Source organism: Chiloscyllium plagiosum, chromosome 35 (genome assembly GCF_004010195.1).
Source record: "Chiloscyllium plagiosum isolate BGI_BamShark_2017 chromosome 35, ASM401019v2, whole genome shotgun sequence".
NCBI lineage: Eukaryota > Metazoa > Chordata > Chondrichthyes > Orectolobiformes > Hemiscylliidae > Chiloscyllium > Chiloscyllium plagiosum.
Window position 1 is genome coordinate 24,320,733 of NC_057744.1, and position 26,870 is coordinate 24,347,602.

The 26,870-nt window shown below is 40.8% G+C and overlaps 1 protein-coding gene across 5 annotated transcripts in view; it reads right to left on the reverse strand.

Annotated features, from left to right (window-relative positions):
- The window catches only part of opcml (opioid binding protein/cell adhesion molecule-like), a 2,226,798-nt gene that overhangs the window by 141,940 nt on the left and 2,057,988 nt on the right, over positions 1-26,870 (reverse strand). The gene's annotated exons all lie outside the window — the stretch shown is intronic.

Consider the following 26,870-nt stretch of genomic DNA (forward strand, 5'->3'; position numbering starts at 1 on the left):
GAAGATGAGGTGTTCTTCCTCCAGGCATTGGGTGGCTAGGATTTGGCAGTGGAGGAGGCTCAGGACTTGCATGTCCTTGGCGGAGTGGGAGGGGGAGTTGAAGTGATCAGCCACAGGGTGGTGAGGTTGTTTAGTGCATGTGTTCCGGAGATGTTCTCTGAAACATTCTGCAAATTGGCGTCCTGTCTCCCCGAAGAAGAGGAGACTACATCGAGAGCAACGGACAGTGTAGTTGACATTTTTGGATTAGCAGGAAAATCTCTGCCGAATGTGAAAGGATCCTTTGGACCTGGGACAGAGGTGAGGGGGGAGATGTGGTTTCAGGTTTTACACCTCTTGCAGTGACAGGGGAAGGTGCTGGGACTGGAGGGTGTGATGGTGGGGGCAATGGACCTAATGAGGGAAACATAGAGGGAATGGTCTTTGTAGAATGATGACAGGGATGGGGAGGAAAATCTTTCTCTCATGGTGGGGTCTCACTGTAGGTAGTGTGGTGCTGGAAAAGCACAGCTGGTCAGGCAGCATCTGAGGGGCAGGAGAATTGACGTTTCGAGCATAAGCCCGTCATCAGGAATGTGGGGAGGGGGGAGGGGTGTGTCCAGCATCTGCAGTCCTCACTTTCTCCTGTTGTGCCCAGAAGTCCACATTACATCTTCTTCATAGGTAATATTTATTGGCGCCCCTTTCAGAGCTATAAACAGCAGAGATCACAGGTTTGCAAGGTGGTGCAAGAAAAGAGACTTTAAAACAGGTTTTTGGCACTAGTAGCCAAATTTTCAGGTTTGTGTACTTTAAGGCAATATTTTGTTTGTGTATCTTTTGGAACACAAGGATGAATGAACACAAATGGTGGAAAGGCAGTTAACATGGGCTTGGGATGAATGGGATTTAAAACAGTCAAAAATGAAAAAGAAATAGTACTTGCATTTAAGTTCTCCACACCCGGTGTTAACGAGGATGGGATGAGAGAGTGGCAAGTTTTTAATGAGGCCGCAGGCTTTAATTTTTTCAGTTTCTGGGGAGGGTTTGTGGTATAGTATAATGTCACCAGACTGGTAATCCAGAAGCTCAGGCTATCATTCTGTGGACATGGGTTAAGTCCTAACTAGCTTAATGAAATATAAACATTGAAGATTATCCAAAAAACCAAATGCGTCACTGATGTCTTTGAGGGAAGGAAATCTTCCATCCTGATCTGTTCCTGCTACATGCAACTCGAGACCCACTGTGACATGGTAACTTTTAAATGCTCCCTGGGCAACTGGGGATGGGTATTAAAGTCAAATTCATGTTCAAGTCCAATAAACAAAGATAAATAGTTGGCTGGATTTTCTAGGCCATGGAACATTGCCTAGGAAGGACACAGGAAGGACTGAAACCCTGAAGGAACTGCAATGACAGCTCTGCTGTGGGCTACATACAGCAAAAGAATGCTCCCACCAAGTCTCACAAGCTGATTTCCACCTACTGTCACCTAAACCCCATGATCTCCGCACCAAAATAGGGGCAAAACTATTCACTCCTCAACTCTGCCCTGTTGCCACAGGATTTTCTATCAGACAGGCATCCAAACCTGCCAAGCAGATTGGTTTCTGAATGGAGAATTTGTTTACAACAAAAATAAAAGCCCAACGTTTAAACATCATTCCATTCAAGGCAGAACACATTCCCAAAGCCTTCTCCGACTGAAACCACACCGTATCATATATGAGGCTTTATTGGTTGCAGTATGTCCCTCATTATCAATGTGATTCTTAATTATTTATCATCCAGACTTGCAAATATTCCAGTTGAAAATGTAGACATGAAAATAATTGTTTTGAAGGGCTCGCATTGCCACTGAAGAAGCTTGACAAACATCAAGGATAAAGGAAGTCGTTTGTTTAGTTCCATCCACTTCAATACACACTCGCTACACCAAAACACACTAAGCCCAATGTCTAACTGGGAGTGTGATGGAGGTAGGTTCAACTATCACATTCCAAAAGATATTGGACAATGATTTGAACAGAAATAATGTGCAAGGGTTTGGGGGTAGCAACCACGTGATTGGCATTGGATAGTGATGCTCAAATGAAGAGCCAGTGCAGACACGGTGGGCTGAATGGCCTTCTTCAGTGTCATAATATTTCTGTGATTATGGGATCTGTAGGATGCACTGCAACAACTTGCAGAAGATACAGGGGGGCTCCAGCATATCCTAAACTCATAGATAGACAATGCCAGCATGTGCATGGAAAACATCATCAGTTCAAGTTCCCCTTGCACTTACATAATGACTTGGAAATGTTTCACCATTCTTTCATCATCACTGGGTCAACATCCTGTAGTCCCCAAGTGCAACACAGAGCTACCTGTACCACATAGACTCATACAATTGTTCAAAAAGATGACTGACCACCACCTTCTAAAATACGGTTAGTGTTGGGCAATAAATGTTGGCCTTGCCAGTGATAGTTAGATGTGGAAAATAAATAAGAGATACACTTTCATTGCTACAATCTTTGAGCATATCTGTGTTGAATCTAACAAATAAATATGCAATGATAAATAAGACTGTTCAGTGCTCAAAGGGTAAAATGCCGCCTGTGACCAGCCTGCCAAGAATTAATTAAAATAAACGTGAATCTCAAAATGACCAACTCTTATAAATAAGTAGGTCACAATGTCAAAACTTACCCGTACCAACTACATTTCACCAAAGGCAGCTGAAAGACATTTTATCTATAAAACTAATGGTTTCCTCAATTACAAAACAAACTCCCATCTCAATTCAGTACTGCCTGACTTTACTCACAACTAGCATTGAAGATAGAATTGTTCTTTCAGGGCATTGCACAGATTTTATTTATAGTTGCCCACTGAAGCCTTGCTGTGCAACCTAATGAAACATTAGTACCTCTCAGGAGTGTGAGAAACTTATAACTATTCTTTACCTCTAAGTTAGCATTAATTACACTGATCAACCATTGGGGAGTCATTTTATAATTGATCACTGACAGGCATTGCTGAGTAGTTACTCCCTTAGCACTGTTTGGGACCAATATATGATAAAACAAGAAATAGAACATTAACATACACAAATCTCCATGGTAATTTTTCTACCCTTGAATTCCTAATGTGTTTTCAATCCACCCTAGATAAACATGTGCAAGGCACAAATGCAATTATATTCAACAAAGTAAAACATTGCAATTACCCTGTGTACTTTGTATAAATCCTCACTAGAAGGTAATATTTCTTGACCAGCCACTATCTTATGTCTGAACTAATTCTTCTTTACTTATTATTCTAGAAAGACAGAATAAATATCTGATAATATGGGAATATAACTGCAATAGCGTCACTGGCACTTGCAAAATGCCAACAGTATATAAATTGCATTTGTTGAAACATAATGCATCAGTGTCGCAGAAAGGAGACACTGTTGATCAGCCTTGATCTGACATCTCTATGGTAACAAAATCAAATCCTGATGAATCCATCATTCAATCTCACAGAGCAATATGTGCAATTTTTCAGACCAATAGACGTGATATACCCCAATAAAGAACTTGGACAGGGTAAATGACATTCCTTACACCTTAATGCCATGAAAAAGAATTCTCTGCTGGTCTATTACTTGAAACTGTGAACTTCTTACTCTCCCAAGTAAGTCCTTGTTTCCACTGTCTCTCAGCTCATAAAAGCACAGTTTGGTGTCGTCTAATCATTACTTTCCAATTTATCTAGAATTCTTTCTCTTTTGCTCATTTTAGCCTTGATCACGTCCTGCCCTACAGACCTTGGCACTTCAGCTTGGCTGCTCAATCATAATACTACAACATGATAAAAGATTTTATCAAGAACTAAATTACCATTTTACTGCATCAAGGAAGGGATCTGCAAAAGAGGTTTAGAAACAAGGGCAAAAAGTTTATTTTTTCTTCAATATGACAAAGCCAGGAGAATAATTAATGAAGATGCAGTAGGACCTTTATGAGTGCAGGGTTTCCTGTATTCAGAAGTATGTTCCTGATTGTATTTTGCTGTTTCAATAAGAAAACATTGAATTGGTGGATGTGTTTTTGGCAAATAAATTTGATTCCCTACAGTGTGGAAACAGGCCCTTCAGCCCAACCAGTCCACACTAACCCTCTGAAGAGTAACCCACCACATCCATTTCCCTCTGACTAATGCATCTAACACTATGGGCAATTTAGCATGGCCAATTCACCTGACCTGCACATCTTTGGACTGTGGGAGGAAACCGGAGCACCCAAGAAACCCATGCAGATACAGGGAAAATGTGCAAATTCCACACAGTCGCCTGAAGGTCGGAATCGAACCTGGAACGCTGATGCTGTGAGGTAGTAGTGCTAATCACTGAGCCACTATAGACTAAAATGGATCCGGCATCAATAGTAGTCATTTAGTGAACATTGATTTCAGTAACGTAAGGTTCAGATTAGATAAGGAAAAGGACAAATTGTAATAACTGCAATCTAAAGTAAAAACATAATTAATTGCAGAAGATCCCGTTTCAGTGGTGGAGGATGTATCTAATCTGGGTCAGGTAGAATCAAATATTGGCAAACTATAATTGATTTATAAAATGCCTTTAAAGGAAATATATTTCAGATACAGTTGAGGTACATGTCCACAGCGGGAGAAAGTAAGTCCAAAAAATGTCAGAGCTTCTTGGATGACAAATGATAGACAGCAGGCTGAAGCAGAAAAAGCGGGCATACAACAGATGTCTGACTAATAATACCAGTGAGAATGACACCAAATGTAAAATGTGCAGGAGAGAAGTGATAAAGGAAATAGGACAGGAGAGTGTGAGAAAATATCTCTAGCAAGGATGACTATTTTTAGGAGGGGTGATGAAGGCAGTTTTAAGCTCAAGAGGAATAATACCTCAGTCCATCAGCTTTGTAAAATCATTCTAATACAAAAAAACAGAGCCAAAAAACAATTACAGCTCAGGTTCAGATCTTGGCAGTGAGAGAATTATGTGTACTAATCAAGGAAATCCCAAAGTTATCCCAATCACCTGACTCCTCCATAGGCTGCAGTATTTCACCAATAACCTCTTCACTGAGATCAATATAAGGTTGTGAAGTTGAAGTTCATAACCACTAGTAACACATGTAAATCAGAAAAGATTACGGTGAGTGTACATAGGCAAAAGAGAATTTTTAATAACGTTTTTTTTTAAATCTCTGTTCAAAAGACCCTGAAAATATTGATTTAAACATATGCACCTTCATTCCTTCGAATTTTCAGTCTTGCTTGCCAATCTTTGATTCTAATTTACCCAGGTTAGATGTGTCCTCAACCATTGTAATTGGCTGTCCTCCAATTAAATGTGATTTTATTTTAGGTTGCTGGTTGACCTTTTCCATATCGAATCGCAACCTTAACGTACTGAGGTCAGTATTCATTAAATGTCAACTGACATTTTTTTAAGAAACACCTTGCCTATACCAGTCTGTCTTTTAACACTCTCTCAATTCTATTTGTCTTTATTTAAATTGACCTCATACTTGGTGGCCTTCAAAGTTTTTGAGTTGGATTCTGTGGGTTGGATCTTTTTGTTCAGCTGGAATGAAGATGGGATGGCAAAAGACAATACCACCAGAGGCCTGTATGTCAGTCTGTCATTTCTATTCCTGACTCTGCTGACTATCCTGCGGACATGGAAGAGTTGAGGACAGAGTTGAGAAAGCAAAATCTCTAACTACTGCTGATTAGGGAACTTATTAACAGCTCATCTCCTAACTTCTTGAGATGATCACTGGCTGGGCAGCCAGAGAACTCTTGTAGCATTGTGGTAGGGTCCCTATCTCTGAGCTGGGTCCAAGTCCCACCTACTCTAGAGGTGCATCATAACATCCCTGAACAGGTAGATTAAAAAGGAAATGAGCATGGAAAACCAACTATAGGAACTCCGTGGAGATGATATTACAATTTGATGAGAGCACAGACAACAGCACCAGTTTTATTTGAGGCGAAGAAAGTAAAAGGTTTGGACAAGAATAACTCCTAAACTGCAGTGAAACTTTAACAACCAACAACTTCCTGCCATATTCAAGCTCTCCATTTGCCCTGATCATATTGAAGGTGAGGTCAGCTAACTTTATTTTTGTAAACACTGTACATAGACAGTAACTAGAGCAATGGTTGTTGATTCAGGCCAGCCATCCCCTACTCCTGTTCCTGTCCCCTCACCACTGATTACTCATTGGGTGAAGGCCCATCATTCAGATCATTGAGTAATTACTCTCATGGAAATCACACTTCCTGGCAGGTTGATAGGAGAGGCAGGAATGTGAGTTGGGATCATAGAGGACTCTTCAAACTAATTGGTGAATAAACCTACCTATTCCTTGAAAGATTGGCACCACAGGTCCAGAGAAGAGGTGCCACTTTGAATGTGTCAATCAAGTCAATGGTTAAATGTCCATGAAATATCCATAGGCGGTTGCGATCTTCATCAATATCTACTGCTGTTTATTTTCACACCTGATTGCAAAATCTAATCCTCACTGTACAATACTCAACTTAATGCAATGTAAAAACAGTTTCAAAATCTGAACAAAGGTTCATGGTTTGCATTTGAGAAAATGACTATTATTCAATAAAATTCACTTGAGCCAGTCTCATGTACAGAGAAATGCAGACATCTGAGAATTCTATTTTATGCCCAAATTTAATGGGAAAAGGGATTCCGAGAATATAACAAGATTTTTTTTCAATAGTCAATGAGATACTAACTAATTCAGAGGCTTTATGTGAGCAATAAATTCATGTCCAACTGTTCCTTTGTTTGATCTGGTTGACAGCCTTTTAAATTTCTTATTGCAGTCCTTATCCTTCAAAAGAACATTAATTCAATTTTCCCAGCAGAATGAAGATACCATATCTTGCCGAACTCGCCATTATCATTATTCGATGGTTTCTATAGAAACCTATAGTACAGAAAATCTCCATGTCTTGCGCATGATGAAACTCTGTTTCCACACACGTCTTTCAGATACAACACACTTAGTCTTCTATCAAGCTCGATTTAACAAAACTCCTCTAATGAGTTCGAGAGACAGAAAGTCCTCATTTCCTCCACAGCTCAGCCACAATGTTGTGTCTCTAATGCTGTCAGTAACTGTGGCATGTGAGAACAGACAATAAGCTTTGACTATCTTTTCTGATTACTGTCCAAGAATCCACCAGATGGAATTCGGCTCAAGCTCAGCTTTGCTACCTCCTCAGTCAAACAAGCCATTGGCTCACAACCAGAAATTGATGGAAAACTCAGTAGGTATGGAAAGAAAGTAGTGTTAACATTTCACATGCAGTGGCTCTTCTTCAGAACTGATTATAGCCAGAAAAAGGTTGGTATATGTGCTGGAGAAGTGTGAAGGGAGAATTAGATGATAGATGGAGGTGAAGGGCCAGAGAGAGGGAACAGTTGGGCAGAAGAAGAAATGAGTAAAGGTCAGCCTGGGAGAATCACTAGCTGTTAATGCGGACGATTAATAGTTGACAATGGGTTGTTTGCTGCCCATGAGATGAAAGGCCTGGTGCATGGTGGGTTGGGATTAGGACATGGGAGAAGGTGCTCAGGCTCGAAAATTATTGAACGATATTGAGTCCTGAAGGCTACAGGGTTCCCAATAGCAAATGAGATGCTGTTCTTTCAACTTGCACTGAGCTTTGCTGGAGCACTGCAGCAAGTCCTAGACAGAGATGTTGACCAGGGAACATGGCGGTGTGTTGAAATAGCAGGCAACAGGAAGCTCAGGGCTATTTTTGCACAAAAACATAGGTGTTCTGCAAAGCAGTTATCACTGCTTCACCTTGAAATTGTGTCTGGGGCCTTGGATATTGAGGAAGGAGGAAGTAAATGGACAGATGTTACACCTCTAAGATAGCATGGGAAGGTGCTGTACAAGTATGGGGAGATGTTGGAAGTGGAGGAGATAGGGACCAAGATGTCTCATAGAGAACAGTCACTGCAAAAAGTTGACAAAGGAGGGGAGGGGAATATGTGTCTGGTGGTGGCATCCTGTTGGAGGTGGCAGAAATAGTGGGTAATGATTCTCTGGTGTGGATGCTGGTGGGATGATAAGTGAGGACCGGGATGATAAGGGGGACCCTATTATTGTTGTGGGAGGGAAGAGAAGGGGTAAGGGCCAAATTACAAGAGATGGATCAGACATGGCTGAGGAAATGGTCAACCATGGTGGTGGGAAATCCTTGGTTGAAGAAGAAGGTGGACATTTCAGAGACCCCCTTATCAAAGCTGGCATCATAAGAGCGGATACAACGGAGAAACTGGGAGAATGGAATAGAGTTTCGACAGGAAGAAAGATATGAGAACGTATAACCAAGGTAACTGTGCAGGTCGATAGGTTTGTCGTGGATATTGGTGGCCAGCCTATCCCCAGAAATGGAAACAGAGATGTTGAGGACGGGAAGGGAGGAATCAGAGATGGACAAGTTGAAGGTGAGAACAGGGTAAAAATTGGAAGCGAAACTGATAAACTCTTCCAATTCCAGACAAGATAAGATGTACTGGAGAAAGAGTTGAGGGTGCGGGCCAGAGTAAGACTGGACTAAGGGATGTTTCACGTACCCCACAAAGCGACAGGTGTAACTGGGACCCATGCAGGCACCCATGAGCCCAGCTTTGACCGGAAAAACATGAGAACAGTTGAATTGTTCAAGTCATTGGCACGTCCTCTTCAAATTCACATGTGAATAACCACCAACTTGGAAACTATCAGGTGGCTGATGGTATCTCTGCAACTGTATTCCTGCCAATGCCAGTGCAAACAATAGAGAAATGAGGAAGAGAACAACGTTGAGTGATTTACCATACTTCACTTATGTTTGACAGCTCCAAAGTAAAATATAAACATCACAAAGAAAATCTATAGTGTCAATAGTCATCTTTCACCTTATAAATAACCTCAAAGCACAGCATTTAGGCACAGCATTCTATTCTTTGCCACCTCCAATGAACATGCCCTCTTTACTTATAATTGCCAAATTATATTGAATCGACGTTTCGGACATAAGCACTTCTTCAGGAATGGGCTTATGCCCGAAATGTCGATTCTCCTGCTCCTTTGATGCTGCCTGACCTGCTGCGCTTTTCCAGCAACACATTTTTAAGCTCTGATCTCCAGCATCTGCAGTCCTCACTTTCTCCAAATTATATTGAATGACCTTTTTCTGAGATTAATGCTCTGGCTCTGAAATGACATTGATACTTTGACTTTATTAAAAACTAATAATAGATATCAGGTCAACTGACATGGCTAAAAATCAACAGATAACCATTACTATTGGAGGCAGCACGGTGGCTCTGTGGTTAGCATTGCTGTCACACAGCGCTAGGGACCTGGGCTCGATTCCCACCTTTGGCAACTGTCTCTGTGAAGTTTGCACATTCTCCCCATGGCTGCGTGGGTTTCCTCCAAGTGTTCCAGCTTCCTCCCAGGGTCCAAAGATTGCAGGTCAGGTGAATTGGTCATGCTAAATTGCCCGCAGTGTTAGATGAAGGGTAAATGTAGGGGAATGGGGCTGGGTGGGCTACTCTTCAGAGGGACGGTGTGGACTTGTTGGGCCAAAGGGCCTGTTTCCACACTGTAGAGAATCTAATCTCCAAACATGAATTTACTATGCTCCAATTTAAATTTGTTGATTGTTTTTTTAAAAGGAAAAAGGGGTTTAAGTTCTCCACTAGGTGTCAGTCAAAGCTGTACAAAATATGTGAAGTTATGTAAGGTGAATGTAACTAGAACACAAGGTTTATTGAAACAGTCTCACAAGCCCAGTAAAGGTTTAAAGATTGTCATTTCTGCTTCAGTCAGTAGTGAGCTGCAGACAATCATAAGCCACCATGTTCCAACTGCTTACTTTACAGACCTGCTTAACCTCTCTGTGTATGTGTGAAATGTGTTATCTTCCTGTCTGTGTCAAAGCCTGTCAAATATTATTTACTTTCAATGACTGCGACTGTGTTTTTTAAGGAAATGATTTCTCGGTGCATCATTGCTAATTTTCAGTTGGTTCGCAATCTATGTTGCTGTTGTTGTCCAAAGTTCCCATCGATCTCACCTTGGCAATTCTGTTGTATGGAAAAATAAATTACATTCATTTCAATCAAAGCAGCAGGACAAACTCTAGCAACAGCTGCAGCATAGGTAAATTGATTTTATTTTGTGAATACTCTTAGATGTTGTGAGTCAGACCCTTTTATTAACCCACCTTCCATTCAAAATGATCAGATGTTGGGCAATTTGTATTTTTTCTTCACTTCACATCACATTAGAAGATTTTTTGTTGAAGCGTACTCCTTGATATAATAAGCAAGTTCCATGGTTCCTTGAATCTGTGTCATAATGACAGTGGAGTGCATATTTCTTACTGGTATATCTGCCTACATATACTTCAACTGACATGATGAAATGAAGAAGCCACCCAGCATGGGAAAAGAGAGACACGGAAGAAGGCAAGGACAATATAGCTAATGTTGATTTTGAACTCAGTCTGCAAAGACATTACAGAGAACAAGTCCACCACACTGGTTTCTCATCTACATCTATGATATTGCACATGATTAGGCAGCACGGTGGCTCAGTGGTTAGCACAGCTGCCTCACAGCACTAGGGACCCAGATTCAATTCACAACTTGGGCATCTGTTCTGTGTGGAGTTTGCACATTCTCCCTGTGTCTGTGTAGGTTTCCTCTGGGTGCTGCAGTTTCCTCCCACAATCCAAAGATGTGCAGGTCAGGTGAATTGACCATGCTAAATTGCCCGTAGTGTTAGGTGCATCAGTCAGGGGCAAATGTAGGGGAATGAGTCTGGGTGGGTTATTCTTGGGAGGGTTGGTGTGGACTTGTTGGGCCGAAAGGCCTGTTTCCATATGTAGGGAATTTAATCTAATAATGATAAGTATTTGCTACTTTAGCGTTGAGTCCAAGGTCTTTCTGTAGTGTCACAACTGTGTAATATTAATAATACATATTTTGCAAAATAGCCTGTCCTGTCTCTGAAAATCAACATGGAATCTTACATACTGGCTCCCTGAAGACAAAATAAAATCACCCTTGCATATTGAAGTGAATTCTGCTCATTGCAGGAAGAAATCACAAGTGGCCCTTTTTAATTTCATTCCACATTACGAGATCACTGGCTGGGCCAGTACTTATGGACCATCCCTAGCTGGGCTTAAGAAGGTGATGTTGAGCTTCTTGAATCACCACAGTCTATTTTAAAATTCAGTAAACACTTTTGTACATAAATAGAAACACCTAACAAGTATTCAATTGGAACAAATATAGAAATTTCTGGAGAAATTCAATAAGTCTGACAAGCATCTGAGGGAAAATGCAGAGTTACTTTTTACTTTCAGCCGAGCAACGTTTTACCAGGACAGCTTGGAATAAGTGGAATTTATGCTGAAACTGAAGGCAGGAGGAAGGGGAGAGATGAGCAAATAAGTGGAGATGGAGCCCAGAGAAAGCTAGAAAGGGGGCAAATAAAAAAGGAGGTTATGGATTGGCCATGCTAAATTGCCCGTAGTTTTAGGTAGGGAGTAAATGTAGGGGTATGGGTGGGTTGCCCTTCGGTGGGTCGGTGTGGACTTGTTGGGCCGAAGGGCCTGTTTCCACACTGTACATAATCTAATCAAATGTACATAATCTAACCTAAGGATAGCAGGCCAGGACTGAAGAAAAACTGAATAGGTGATAATAAAGAGCTAAGTGTAGGAGAAAAAAACGAGACAGAATGCAACCCATAGAATGTGATAATGGGCTGCGGAATACATGAAAATTGGTGATGACTAAAAGCCAGCCAGGTCATGACAAGACCAGGGTTTGGGAATGGGTAAACAACATGGAAGATGGAATCAGGCTCTAATGTTATTGAACTTAACATTGAGTCCTTGAGGCTGCAGAGTCCCCAAGTGGAAAATGAGATGCTGTTTTTCCAGTTTGTGCTGATTCCCACTGGAAAGCTGCATCAAGCCTGTGACAGAAATGTTGGTGTGGGAACACAATGTTGTGCTGAAATGGCCGGCAACTGGAAGCTCGGGCATTTTTGCGGATTTTCACCCCTCCTCAACATCTCCCTCCACCCCGGCTTCAGCATAAATAGCAGTTCTTCTTAGTTGCCATCAGTTCTGATGAACAGTCACCAGACTCAAAACAGAATTATTGTTTCTTTCTTCCCACAGAGGCTCCCAGCAATTTCTGTTTTTGTTTCAGATCTCCAAGATCCACAGTCCTTTGTTTTAATTTAATAGCTCTAATTGAGATGTGAACAATTCTTCCAAGGACAATGCAAACTGACAACAGGAACCATCCAAGTGAGTAGCTAATGGCTAAGTTAGTTAAAAAGTTAAATCCCATGATTTATTGGAAGGAAGCTGCAACATTTTTAGAGTAGCAGAAACCTTAACTTTTGATTTGTACTTGACTGGTTGTGAAATACCATTCAGGCAAAATCATGAGACATACCATTACATAGTGAGACTTCTCACAAGAAAGAGAAATGAGTGTAAAGGTCACTGTCCTGAAGCAGACTACCAAAGGTTCTGAGGAAAGGTTACTTAACCCAAAACGCTAACTCTGATTTCTCTCTGGTGATGTTGCGAGACCTGCTGAGCTTTTTTTGCAATTTCTGTTTTTGTTTGTGAACCAAGTGTTACAACCTGCAGTGGTGTAGGACTGAAAATTAAGGAGATTTCATGCCCTTTTAGAACTGAGTACAATGAAGAAGTGGCATAGGTGAATTGCCCCTAGTGTTAGGTGAAGGGGTAAATGTAGGGGAATGGGTCTGAGTGGGTTGCTCTTCAGAGGGTCGGTGTGGACTTGTTGGGCCGAAGGGCCAGTTTCCACACTGTACATAATCTAATCTACTTGGATCTCCTGAGTTTAAATCAGCCCAAGTGACGCAATGATTGGCAAACATTACCTACAATCTGATGTTTTCTGAGTAATTAATTCACCTTGCACCAAGCATTTATTGGGTGTCTAACCTGAAGACACAGTCCTGGAAAAGCGAGAAGAAAAATACACTTGAAGTATGAAATACAGAAAAAAATCACTTCTACTGAAAGAATGTAGACTTTAAAGAATAAGCTGCTATTAATTTCTAGCTAGCTTTTCGTCTTTCCTGGCTTACTATCAAACAGCCCCTTGTCTGCCTACTTTCCTTTCCAGGACTCTGTTTCCACCTTTCGATTTAACCCCCACCTCACCCCACTGTCATCAACATCAATGGCACATGTTCCCAGTTCTGAAGAAAGATCACTGGACTCGAAATGTTAACTCTGTTTCTCTCTTCGCTGATGCTGCCAGCCCTGCTGAGTTTCTCCAGTAAATTCTGCATTTGTTACAGATTTCCTGCATCCACAGTTCTTTGTTTATTTTATTGATATTCTGGGAATGGATAAGCCATGGAAATCTGGTACTGCACTTTATTGGCAGCATAGTGACAGAGCAGCCATAAAGCCACAATTTTTATGGCTCATCAGCCTGCGTGGTTCATACTCCCAGTTGCACCCAGCTCTCTTCTACTGGAATTGGAATCAATGACGTTCTGTCTAGCTTCATGTGCCATCACAACAAAGCTTCCACCTTCCCAATGTCCTCATCCTCCTCGGGTGATTACTCAGAACACTGCACCCCTCTCATGCCCAGGAGACAGAACCAGGGTTGGAAAACTCTGGGCTTCCTGCCTATCTGACACTCATCCTGAGCAGCCCTGAGGCTGCGACCTCTCTCTCTGTGCTCCACGACCTCCACCATAGCCAAATACTGTTCCTGGGTTTGTCAGCTTTCCTCCTGCATCGACCTGCCTCTTCTGAGGAAGGCTGTCCAGTAACCAGCATCATTCCAACAACAATAACCCTTAACTCTCACTGAAGAGAATTGAAGACACAAGGTGCAATAGACTATCATCCATTCTGGATCTCAGAATGGTTATTAGTGGCACAACCTGTAGATTTAGGGCTGAGCACAGCTCACCACATAGTGAGACATACCACACACAATTAAAACAGGGACATACTCACATCAAATAGTGACATTCAGGTTCAGCAACCTGCTGAGGTACGAATGCTATTTCGTCAACATTTGATGACTAAGCGCCTTCACTATGACACAGCAAATAAAAAGATGACAGTGGATTAGCATTGCTGAGCCCTGGGCTGATCCACTACGTCTGCTTTTCTTTTTGGTTCTTTTCTTCTTTTTCTCTTTTTTTTTGCCTTTTTTCCTTTTTTTATTTTATTTAACTCTTGGGAAGAACTCAGTTGCAGCAAAGGCATCCATCGTGGGCAACGGGTGGGTGCAGCAGCGCGGACACGGGGCATTGGAAGCGAGTTGGTGTTCCCGCCAGCCTCTGCATCCAACATACAGGCAGCAGCGAAGGGGAGTTTGGGCCCAGTATGAGCCCCGGCAGCACCAGCGAGGTGGGGTCTGAAACAGAGGTGTGGCAAGCTGCAGGGTTGAGTAGTAGAGGGTGCAGTACTCGGTGGCATCAGTGGCATCTGCATTGGAGAGGCCTAGCAAGGACTCACAGTGATGAGAGCGCTGGTGGGGTGAGCTGGCATCGAACAGAGGGTGACTTTCGTTCCAGTAGTGGCAGCATGACAAAGGGGACTCATGTCTACCCACGGTTCATGGCCTAATGGTGGAGCACTTAACAATAAGAACTGTAAAGTTGAACACTTTTTTGTTATTTCTTCATTTCTCTGCCTCGATATTCTCTGTTTTGGTCTATTTTTGTGCGTTTTTAGGTGGCGCTGGAGAGTGGTGAAACTATACAACACTTCACTGTATCTTGTCACAAAATACATGTGAGAATAAATAAATCAAGTCAAATCAGCTTTGTAAATGGCTGCCTCGTGTTTTTGGTGCTACAGTGTTCTGGCATCCAGCAAACATGGATCCCGAGCTCTGGTTCATCAAACTGACACTTATTCCACCCATCCTGGGCATTGCTTCAGCCTTTTTGGAATTGCACTTCATATCTAAAAACCAACAAGTGATGGCAGGGAACGCAGATTGCAACGGACACCATCAGCAGCTGATCCTGGTTGTCAGGTAACACCATTCAGAACTTGTATGACCCCTATTACCTTGCACTCCCTCAACATCCTCCACTCCAATGTGGGAACCTCATCATCTTCCACCTACACCTGTCCTCCCTGCCTCTTAACCCTGGCACTACATCTTGACAATGCTCACCCAGCTCTGTTACGCACGCCCAATGGAGGCCGTTGTGGAAGTCACAGTCAATAAGCCCCCTCCAAGAGGTAACCATGCCCTCTGATGCAATTCTTTACTGCCCCCATGTACCTTAAGGTTCTCCTTATCACTGAACTTATTCCCGCAGTGACAAAGTCCTCAGATTTGACTCACCCACTGCGTCCCATTGATCCCACCCACTGCAGACCTCCTTTGAATCCAAGATCAACTGACAGACAGCCAGGACTGTAAATGCCCCACACCTTTGACTGACTTCAGCAAGCAGGCACTAGATATGATTGATCAGATCCCTGACCACTGTTTTTGAGGCTCCCCAACTGCTGACAGGTGATCCTCCATCTGCTTGTGATGGGCCAACAGGAATGGTTGCACCTAATTGTCGCTGGGATAGCTCCCAGACTGTCAGCCTCCCAAGCAGGTGATGACCTGGATGGTGTGTGGAAAGTAGGTGTGCCAGATGGTACCAGCACCCCTCACTGACCTGTCAAAGGTCTAGCCCCAAAGGATTCTGACATGGCCATTCAGTTGAGTAAACTTGCATTGTGTTTGCTGCACTGGCAGCTGGCAACTCCTGTAGGAGTTAGATTGACATCTCAGCTCACCTAGATGTTCCTGCTTCAACAATTCCCTCCCAACAAGCATGCCAAGCAGCCTGTTTACGGATCCTTGCAAATGTATTCCATAAAATGGCAGTACTGATAACATTCAGCTCTGGCTGAAGCACCCACGTACTCAACATAAAGCACAGCTTGGGAAAATAAGACAAGGGAAGGCAAGATCTTGATGCTAAGGACATGCAGATAGGTCAAAAAGTGTGGCGCTGGAAAAGCACAGCCGGTCAGGCTGTCAGAGGAGAGCCGAGGTTGAGCATAAGCTCTTCATCAGGAATGGGGTGTGAGGAGGGGGGCAAGGCTGCTGAAAGATAAATGGGAGGGGGCTGGGGGTAATGTAGCAAGAAATGTGGTAGGTAGATTAAGGTGAGGCCGTGAAAGTGATAGGTTAGAGTGGAGGGTGGACTGGATAGGTGGGAAGGAAGATGGGCAGTTAGGACAATTCAGGAGGGTGATGCCAAGTTGGAGGGTTGGATCTGGGATAAGGTGAAGGGAGGGGAGATGAGGAAATTGACATTGATCCCATACAGTTGGAGGGTCCCAAGGCAGAAGATGAAGGCATTCTTCCTCCTGGCATCACGTGGCAAGCGTTTGGCGAAGGAGGAGGCCCAAGACTTGCAAGTCCTTGGTGCAGTGGATGGGGGAGTTGACATGTTTGGCCACAGGATGGTGGGGTTGTTTAGTGAGTATGTCCCAGAGATGTTTTCTTGAAAACCTTATCCCAAATCCAACCCTCCCACTTGACACCCCCTGCTTGAACTGTCCTACCTGCCCATCTTCCTTCCCACCTATCCAGTCCACCCTCCACTCTGATCTATCACCATCACCATCTGTCCCCCACCTTCATCTATCTATCACATTCCCAGCTACCTTCCCCCCAGCTCCACTCTCCTTTCATTTGTGCCTTGAGATGTTGTGGCATCCATGATCAAATTGGAGGTTAGTCAGATCATGTGTTAAGCCAAATCCACCAGGTATGTGCACTTGTTTCCTGTCATATTTTCCTGATGTTGGGCTTGTCTGGAGAGTTTGCTAAGATAAACATTAATGAGGTGGGCTGTGCTGTTAGCAAGGCATTTAATAATCAATAGTGACTGTCAATTGGCAATTTGATGCTGCCAAGTCAGAATCTCACCACGTTGCTTGTCAAAATCATAAAAAGATGGCATGTTAAGAGGGCTCCCGTTGGTACAGTGATAAGGTCCTTACTTCTGGACCAGGAGGGCTAGGGTTAAAATATCACCTGCTGCAAATGTATGTCATAACATGCCTGAACAGGTTGTTTATAAATATTTAAAAGATGGTGTGAGTTACTCCTGATTTGGGGTTGACCTTTGCCACATTTGTTCCCCGATTCTGCCACACACCTCGCATTGCCCCTGTCACTGAGCTTACTATAACTTTCCACCCAATGATTTTTTCACCTTACAAATACTAGCAGATTATTTTTCTTTTCAGACGTGTTTTTACTTCAGATATCCATGGTTTACCTTTCTCTTTAATAAAAAATAATCTGTGCATCTGATGCTTTTCTCCTGTCCAACTCATTTGTACCAATCAACACGTGCTCACTGACATACATTGGCTTCCAGACTGACTATGCCTTGATTTTGCAACATTCACCCTTGTTTTCAAACCTTGCTCCTTTGCATCTCTATAACATCTTGCATCCTTACAAACCTCCAAACTCTCCAATTCTGACCTTTTACACATTCCTGATTTTAATTCACCCACGAGAATACCTTTAATTGTTTAGACCCTAAGCTTTAGAATTTTCTCTGCATGTATCTCCTCCTCTTATAAAACCTGCCATAAACACATTTGCTCTGACCAAGCCTTGACCACCTCATCCAGTATTGCCAGTGTTGTTTCATCATATTCCTGTGAAGTGATTTGGGTCACTTTTATAAGTCATTTGAATAAAAATCTTTGGATTACAATTTAACTAGTCAACACAAGTAACATTTCTGGTTAAAAATTTCTGAATCAAACAGCCAAATCAAAATTATTTTCTTTTGTTTTTAAACATTGCCTTAACTTTGAAGAATTTGCACTTGCCTGCCTATGAAAATCCCAAACATTTTATTACCAAATTAAACATATTTCAACTGATATCATTGTTTCAATTTAAGGAAAAATGGCTGTCAATTCAGACATAACAAAGATCATAAACAGCAATGTGATAATGACTGCTAATCTACTCTTTGTAATGTTGATTGACAGATGTCAACCGGGCATAACACTGGAGAGAACTCCATCGCTTAAATAAAACAAAGAACTATGGATGCTGGAAATCTGAAACAAAACCAGAAATTGCTGGAGAAACTCAGCTTCTGTGCAGAGAGAACAGAGTTAGTGTTTCAAGTCCAGTGACCCTTCTTCAGAACTTCCATGATATCTCTTACACCCATCTGAAATGTCATAGGAGTTAAAAGGCTGAATGTTTCATCTGAAGTAAAACGCTCTGACAGTGTAGTGTTCCCTCAGAACTGTATTGAGATGCAATGGAGTTGTACTTGGGCCCATGCCTTTATGAATTGGGAAAGACATTCTTTTCACCAATATTGATAGACATTACACTTTATTTTTGAAATATTTCTGCAATATGCCTGCAATAAATATATCTACTGCTATGTGAATCCCCTCATAATACATGCAGCACACTATTCCCAAAGAAATGCAGTAAATTTAACAACCAAATGCTAAAATATGGTTCTCAAAGTAGATCTCCAGAGTCGTATTATAACAAAGGATTACAAAAACAGTCATTTGCGTTGTGTGAATCACCCATTTGTGTACCATTGCCATTAATTTCTAAATTAACTGTTATATTTGTTTACACCTGAGTCAGTGTTTCAGGATCTGTTTACTTTTATGTTGATTGTGGCACTATTACATCAAATTCTTAGCTGGATATTGAGGTATTTTAAGGAGAATCCTACAATTCTTCTCCATACATCAGATTAAAATCTTTAACATTGAAATGGGTGGAATCTCTTATTCTGTCAAAAAGAAACAATTCGTATTTCAGAGATGGAATCATAAAACCAGTCCGTTGTCAGCACAGCTCATGTGCATGTAATTGTTGAGTGTTCATCACAGAAAACAAAACTGAGGAACATAAGGCTTTGGAGGGAACAACAGTTCAATTGGCAAAAAAAAAAAGAAAGCTTTATGCTGTATCCAAGATCAATCCCACAGTAATACCTGCAAAATGCATTTCTTTTGTTTCTAATCCCATTTCCCTTCTCATAAAGGCATTCATCAATTGCTTGTTTAATTTGCTCTAACATTTTCACTCAGCTACCCTTTCTTAACTGCACGAACAATGAATATTGGCAAATGATTAGACAACAGAACAAGTCACAGCAGCACGTTCTTATTTCCAGATGTGATGGTTGGGCTCAAAAATCTGCTTGATTCTCTCTTTTCCTCTCTTCCAACATTACAAAATTCCTGCCAATTCTCCAACTGAGATCCGGTAGCTTGTTAGAAACTCGGCACCTTCCTGATCTGTATACTTCAGCAAATCATTATCTAAGGCAATAAAGTCATAACAGATGAAGCAATTTCACAAATACAACACCAAACCCTGAGGTGCTGTGGTTTGGAGAACCATGACAATGGGAACAAGAGGGAAATAACAATTTTCTCCATAAAAGGAAGATAAAACAGTGCATAGTTAATTGCTTCCTTTTATTTCTTGGAATATTAGACAGAGACCATAGGGATGAAACCCATACAAAAGACCAGTGGCACACCAGCTGTTTTTATTATAATAATCTATTTAGATCCGAGTGTCGGTGGTGGGTATGTATATTGCTGTACTATACATGCAGCAGTTCAATGTTCTGATGTCTCAATGAAGAGTGAATTCTTAACATTAGCAAAGACAGAATTATTTCCTTGCTATCCCATTTCTGCATTTGAAGAGGGAATCCCAAGATTGTGATGGAAGGTAAAATGGTATATTATAATTTTGTGATAGGGTTTCTAATTTTCGGTACAATTTTGTCTTTACATTGATATAGCTCAAAAAATTGGAGCTTTTTTTAGGAGGAAAATAAAACAGGAACATCAAGCTCAAGTTCTGAATACACTGGACTTGAAACATTAATTCTATTTCTCTCTCTCTGGAGATGCTAACAGACCTGCTGAGATTTACCAGCACGTCCAGTATTTCTTTTGCATCAAGTACAAATGTTTGCTTCAATTCAATTTTGTTTTCCACAATCTGATGTCACTACATCAAAGAAGTAATGTTCAATTTTAGAATGATTTTAGAGATATCAAGACAATATGCTATAAAGAAGTACCAATAAGAAATGAAAGCTTGGTGTTGCTATACACAATTAGTTTTCCACTCATTTTATGGGATGTGAGCATTGCTAGCTGGTCAGCATTTATTCCCCGTCCCTAGTTGCCCTTGAGAAGGTGTTGGTGAGCTGCTTTCTTGAATCACTGCAGTCCACCTGCTGTGGGTTGACCCACAATGCCATTAGGGAGGGAATTCCAGGATTTTGACCCAGTGACAGTGAAGAAACAGCAATACATTTCCAAGTCAGGATGGTGAGTGGCTTGGAGGGAACTTGAAGGTTTTGGTGTTCCCAAGTATCTGCTGCCCTTGTCCTACTAGATGGAAGTGGTCGTTGATTTGGGAGGTGCTGGCTGAGGATCTTTGGTGAATTTCTGCTGAACATCTTGCAGATAGTACACACTGCTGCTACTGAGTGTCAGTGGTGGAGGGCGTGGATGTTTGTGCACGTCGTACCAATCAAGCAGGCAGCTTTGTCCTGGACGGTGTCAAGCTTCTTGAGTGTTATTGAAGTTGCACTCATCCAGGCAGATGGAGAGTACTCCATCACACTGTGACTTGTGCCTTGTCGATGGTGGACAAGCGTTGGGAGTCAGGACGTGAGTCACTCATCGCAGTATTTCTAGCTTTTCACCTGTTCTTGTAGCTGCTCAGTTGAGTTTCGGGCCAATGACCAACCCCAGAATTTTAAAAGATAGAAGGGCCAATTGATAATGTGGTAATAAGAAATGTGTGAGTGACTCCGTTTTTGGAAAAAGGAAAAGAATATAAAAGCAAAAGATTATATTCAAACCATGCAACTTTCATGCTTACGCCTCAGTTGGGATATTGTGGAAAGCATACAAAGGAGGTTTACCAGAATTCTTCCAGAAATGAGAAATTTCATGTGTAAGCAAAATGTGGAAAATTTAGGATTATTCTTCTCAGAACAGAGAATGCTAAGTAGTAACCTAATGGATGCTTTTCAAGACAATGAGAAATTTTGACTGAGCGAACAAGGTAAAAATACTTCTTCTGGCAAGTAGGCAATAAATAGAGATCATCATCGAGTACCTGTAGTGTGGAAACAGGCCAATCTGCCCAACAAGTCCACACTGACCCTCCGAATAGCATCTCACCCAGACCCAACCCCACACCCTATCCCTGCATTTCCCATGGCTAATGCACCTAACTTTCACATCCCTGAAGACTATGGGAAATTTAGCATGGCCCATCCACCTACCTTGCACATGTTTGGATTGTGGGAGGAAACCAGGGCAGGCAACGTGCAAACTCCATACAGATAGTTGGCCAAGGTTGGGATTGAACATAGTCCCTGGCACTGTGAGGCAGCAGTGCTAATCACTGAGCCACCATGCCATGGATTGAAAATCATGGATAAAAGTCAAGAAGGAAAACAGGAAATATCTTCCCTCCAGCAGAAACGTTTGTGAGAATTGATTGCTTGACTAATTTCAAAAAGCAGTTGCACAGAAGTTTGAGGATGAGGACAATGTTAGAAATTTGGGTAAATGGAACCATGGCCTTTGTCCAACCCATTGCCAACTGATGCTCTTAACTAGGCAATTCATGCCCACTTAAGGGCCACATTTTGCCACTATTGGTATTAACTTAGCAACAGGCAGGAGGGGAGAGGGCAAGATGTCATCATGCAAGAAACCATAAAAGCAAACCTCACTAAGCTCTCTTGGAGACTGATGCGAGAAAAAGGGTATTACATATTGTCATCATTAGGAAACTTGGAATTTTAAAGTAGAAACTAATGTGTGGTCATGTGAAGGTAACTTTATTTTAAAGACATTAAAATATCATTTGTAGTAATCCAAGGAGGCATGTGATCCAGTGAAATACCAAGCAAGACACCTATGGTGCTAATGTATGGAATGCTTATACTGGTGAGTTTACAGCAAAGAGTTAAATTTAGATTGGTATTGGCCTCAGTGTAGAAGAAACAAGTTTTTTTTTAATTCGGAACAGAGTATTGTCCTTGTAGAAGAGTTTTAATTTGTGAAAACTCTAATCTGAAAGAGTTTGTATAGAAGTTTTCAAGTCGCTCAATCTTAAAAGAAGTTTAGGTCATCTAATTCAGACTTGCAAAAACATTTTAAAACTGTCTGACCACCTCAAGAGAACTGCTGTTATTCTCTTGAGAGAAGAGAGAAAGGAGTCAGCTTTGTAAGAAATTAAAGAATCGAGATAGACTGATATTTCTTGGGGTTTGAGTATCTGCAAAGGATATTGTTGCAAAAATAGGATGAATCTTTATTGTTACATTAATGCCTTTCTGAACTGTCAGATATAAATATAGCTTTATTTGTTTTTTCTTTCTATTGTGTAATAAAATTTTGCCCTTGTATTAAGGAACGTTCGAAGTCTGACATGTATATGCTCAGTGAATAATCACCATGGTAACCAAATGCAAACATTAAGCTTATGATCTAATAAGCCAGGTTCCATTCTGGGATCTGACTTGTCGAACATCACCATCATCTGGAATCACATCTTTATTCAAAGGAACCCAGTGCCAACTTAATGGATCAAATGGCCTTTACCTGTCATGTAAACATTTATTTTAACTCCCAGATTCTATGAAATTAGTTGACACTTTGAGGTACATAGTTAAAAAATGTTAGAAACACTAGCTATTTGTAATCTGTGCTTTTTCATGCTGAAGAGCTTAGGAAATTAATTTTGTTTCAACATTCAAAATACAATTTTATTAATGCAGTTAAACTGCACCTTCCAGTCAATTCTGCATGTGACTTCATTGTGATAAAATTATGTTGTTGGCTCTTTGTTTCCAGTAAAACCAAACATTTTGGAAGTATCTTAATGTGGGCATCATCCTTTAAATACAGTGAGAAGAAAACTACACAGAACCGCATATGTTTATTGTGTGACAATTCACTTGAAAAATTAATCATTCTAATTTGATTTTGAAAGATTTGTTTTTCTCTCTAAATTGGTTCTGATAGGACTGTGACTTAAGAAAAACTTGTCTGCTGAATTCATATCAAGAAATTTCAGAGTTTTGGGTACATCAATCTGTGAAACTACTATGGCAGCAAATTGCAGACAAAATGTATAAATTCAAGATCAATTCAAGGAAATTGAATATTTGCCCTTCTAACTGTAAATATGTCTGTAGAAATATTCAAATGACTCGGTTTATTGGAAGGTGAGGGACATCATTTCAATTTGACATGTTCTTCTTTCAACCAGTGCATGCATTTTCTAACTTACTGACATCTCAAAGATTGCACTTTACTTTCCTGAAGAACATGTGTGAAACATCAACATCTTCGTAATTATACAACTGAAATTACTTGGAAAAAACAATAAGGATAGGCACTCCAATATATGATTTATTAATGATATTTGCTTAATAAACTAATACTGTCACTTTTGATGGTAGCTGAGTACAGAAATGTTTTAGAGATGGGAAGATAAAAATGTTTATTAGTACAAATTCATTAATCCATTTTACTTCCTTCAAATTATAATTCACTTCAAGGTTCTCAAACCTTTTAAAGTATGCACATTCACTCTTCCATTAAAGAGGTTTTTTGAGAAGCAGAAAGAGGCGTGTAAGACCTGTCAAGCATCATTCATTTGAAATGACACCCACTTACTTCAAGTGCAATTTTAGCTAATGTAACCAATTCTAAAAAAAAACTAAATGTGTTTAAGTGGATTTGAGTCTGTGCCACTTTTGTGATCATAAAGCTCATTCCCCAGTGAGACCTACCAAATGATACAAGGATTTTGCTACCACAGTAAAGATATTTAGCAAAGTCTACATTTTGAGTACAGTCTGCTGTGGCCTACCTCCAAAATTCTTGTCTACTAGCTGCAGGGTGAATCTCATATTACAGCACATTTAATGTCCATACAGAACAAACTTTTACAATGCGCTGTGCCCTTATTAGCTTTGCATAGAGAAGTAGAGAGTGATCCAGATTGTTCCCATTGGAGGATGCAGGTAGATACTGTGGTGAGAAACGTTGGCAATTTTTTTGGGATCAGACTGTGCCTTCTCTGAGTTTTGTATTATCAAAAGCCATCTCTGTGTGGTGAAGACTCAGCAATGTTAATAGGGCCTCTTTAAATGCTTTATTTTTGCCAGTCAGACCTCAAACAGACCAGAGCATCATATGATGCAACGTCCTGATCATGACTGAGACACCAACACAAACATCAGCCAGAACAGACCGTCAATAAAGTGTTCTGAAAAAGGGTCACTGGACTCGCAACATTAACTCTGCTTTCTCTTCACAGATGCTAACAGAGATGCTGAGTTTCTCCAGCAATTTCTGTTTTTGTTTTTATCAATGAAAGCACTTGACTTGGCATTCAGCAGAGACTGGGCAAAAGTGAGGACTGCAGATACTGGAAACCAGAGTCTAGATTAGAGTGTTGCTGGAAAAGCACAGCAGGTCAGGCAGCATCCGAGGAGCAGGAAAATCAATGTTTCTCCATTCCTGATGAAGGGCTTTTGCCCGAAACTTAGATTTTCCTGCTCCTTTGATGCTGCCTGACCTGCTGTGCTTTTCCAGCACCACTCCAATCTAGATTCAGCAGAGACTGAACCAGGGGCAATAGGAGATTAGCTAGAATTTCACAGAACATAATCACTAAGTTAGAAGAAAAAAGTGCAGGATAAAAATGTGGGAATGATTTGTCAAATCTGAATTGATGAGTACTTGAAACAACTTTATATTGACAAAAATATGCCAAGGCAAAAAAACAGAAGTTACAAACAAGACACAAGAGAAAGTATTGTGTAGGCAGAAGTGTAAATTACCCAACAGATTGCAAAGCAAAATTATGAAAAAAAGTCTTTATTTAGTCTGCCAGAATATGGTAGACCCAGAAACTCATCACCAATATTGAGTCTCCAAATGGGGAGTACTTCAATTTGTCTGATGTTGAATGCACATTTTCTTCCTGAAGAAACAAACTCAATGAAAATAAGCAACAGCTGGCCAGGCTTAGAAAAGTCCACAGCATGATGACACCATGAGATTATAATCAACTTAAACCATACAACTTATTAACGCAGTGTACTTTGATATTCTCATCCTGCTAGGACCAGTCATCTTTCAAGGTTCCTGTCTTGCAGTATTCCTTGAATCAAGTGGGATAATTCCAATTATCAGAGAAAGATCTTGATAGCTAGGATGGACCAGAGTACCCTGGAGTCACAACGACCTAGTACCTAGTTGGATCAGTTATTAGTTTACCAAGTTGACCAGCAAAGATCAACTTTGTTTCACTCTCCCATTGGCAGATCAAGCATCTTTGGGGGGAACTTAAACTCAGTATTCTAACAGCAACGAAGAAGTGAACTTACTTTAACAAAGAGAGAACGGTTGAAAACAAATGATAAAAATCATTGCATAAATTCGAATTATCATGCTCTTAATTCGTGTGATTTTCTATTCCTTCTGTTAGATATCATTCAGATTGTGTTGGAATGTTGCACTTAAAGGACTTGCAACAGACTAAAACAATTGAACATTTGAAGATACAGACATCATGTGACAATTGCGAAAATTAAATAAGGCAATGTGATGTGGAGGAAGATCAGAAAAATAACTATGTTGAAGACATTTTCTGCAGTGCTGGTCAATACTACAACAAAAATCAGATAGTCTTATCAGAAGTGCACTAAACTATGATGTGTTCTGATGGATTAGTCAAGTTCTCTCACAAGTTATTTTCCAACACTTGCAATGACTTTTATTGACAAGTCTGGTTGATGAGTGCCTCCATAAGTCACAGTTTCCTGCACAAACTTATATTATTTTCCTGTATTCATCAATCAAGGGAACAAGATGGCTAATCATAATCCCTGATGATTTATACTAGTCTGGAAACTCCTTGCTTCGATTTTTATGTGAAGTTAGTCTTTATTCACGTTGATGTGCGCTGGATGCTGTTTTTGGTTTCAAGATTAATGCTGATGGAGAAGAGGGGCAGAAGAGGGGGCAGGGAAATTAACCAACCATTCCTGCTCAAAAGTGCATGAAACTGACTGAGGATTAGGCATCGCTTTGTATTTATCATTTAAGGTGGGAGTCTGCAACCCATTAAGGACATGCATGGTTTCCAATTTTAATTGATTATAGTCAAGCGGCTTGCCATTTAAAAAAATAATTATACTGTGAGAAAATATCATTCCCAAAATAACTTTTTACTTAAATCTTTTAAAATGTTACTGAAATATGTTGATGACCTGTTTTTCATTACCAGCATTTGACGTTTAAAATTGTGTTTCTTGAAGTAGTTATTTATGACTGAAAGGTCCTTCTTGATATTCAGATTGTTAACCAGTGATCGAAGCCAATGTAAAGAATATATAGAGTCAAAGAGATATACGGCGTGCAAACAGACCTTTGGTCCGACTCATCCATGCCGACCAGATATCCAAGATAAATCTAGTCAATATCATTTGGCCCATAACCCTCTAAACTCTTCTTATTCATAAGACCATAAGACCATAAGACGTAGGAGCAGAAGTAAGGCCATTCGGCCCATCGAGTCCACTCCGCCATTCAATAATGGCTGATGGGCATTTCAACTCCACTTACCCGCATTCTCCCCGTAGCCCTTAATTCCTTGTGACATCAAGAATTTATCAATTTCTGCCTTGAAGACATTTAGCGTCCCA